Here is a 737-nt window from a genome sequence, read left to right on the forward strand (position 1 = left end):
ACGTGCGCCACCACCACCCATCATCAATTTGTAATTCTTACATTAAAATTTGAGGCACATGCTCTGTAACAGAAATAGTCTTTGATAGTATTTAGTAGTATTTAATAGTATTTAGTTCCTGACTTTTAAAAAAATCAGAAGATAAATATTACTAAAGGACTTTGCTTTGAAAATGAGTAAATATTGAACTGTCACCTAAATATTCTGTGTCTAAGAATTTAAAATAGATGTAAAATGTTTCAAATTCTGGACTTAGAGAAATTATATTTCCCTAAAAAGTAATAAAAAATTAATAACCTCTTCCTATTATATAGGATAGAGAAGTTACATATTAAGTCTTGTGTGGTTCTGCTGCTTGCCAATATGTGGAGAACTTTGTATTGTATGGCTATGTGTATTCCATTCCAAATCTTGACCATCAGGTGCAAAGAATGTGTTAGCACTCTCAGTTGTCTGGAACCCCTATGACTTGAGCATGGTAGGTTGAAAACAACACTAACTAATCTGGGAGGCAGGTGACTCAGACACTGATCCTAGTTCTGTCACTAAACATGTCACTCAATTCCATCTTAGGATTATAGTTTACTCTGCAAATAAGTGAAGTGAAATACATAAGCTCTGAGGTTAATCTTTTAAAACTAATGAATATATAGTAAGAATTGCTGAATTGTACACTTTGAAAAAATGATTTCATGGTAAAGTGTTCTTGAATAAAGATATTACAAAAATTCTTTTAA

At 31.5% G+C, this 737-nt stretch overlaps 1 protein-coding gene across 1 annotated transcript in view; it reads right to left on the bottom strand.

Annotated features, from left to right (window-relative positions):
* Positions 1-737, bottom strand: part of Yipf6 (Yip1 domain family member 6) — a 16,219-nt gene that overhangs the window by 11,817 nt on the left and 3,665 nt on the right. The window lies entirely within an intron of this gene.

Source organism: Microtus ochrogaster, chromosome X (assembly GCF_000317375.1).
Source record: "Microtus ochrogaster isolate Prairie Vole_2 chromosome X, MicOch1.0, whole genome shotgun sequence".
Lineage (NCBI taxonomy): Eukaryota > Metazoa > Chordata > Mammalia > Rodentia > Cricetidae > Microtus > Microtus ochrogaster.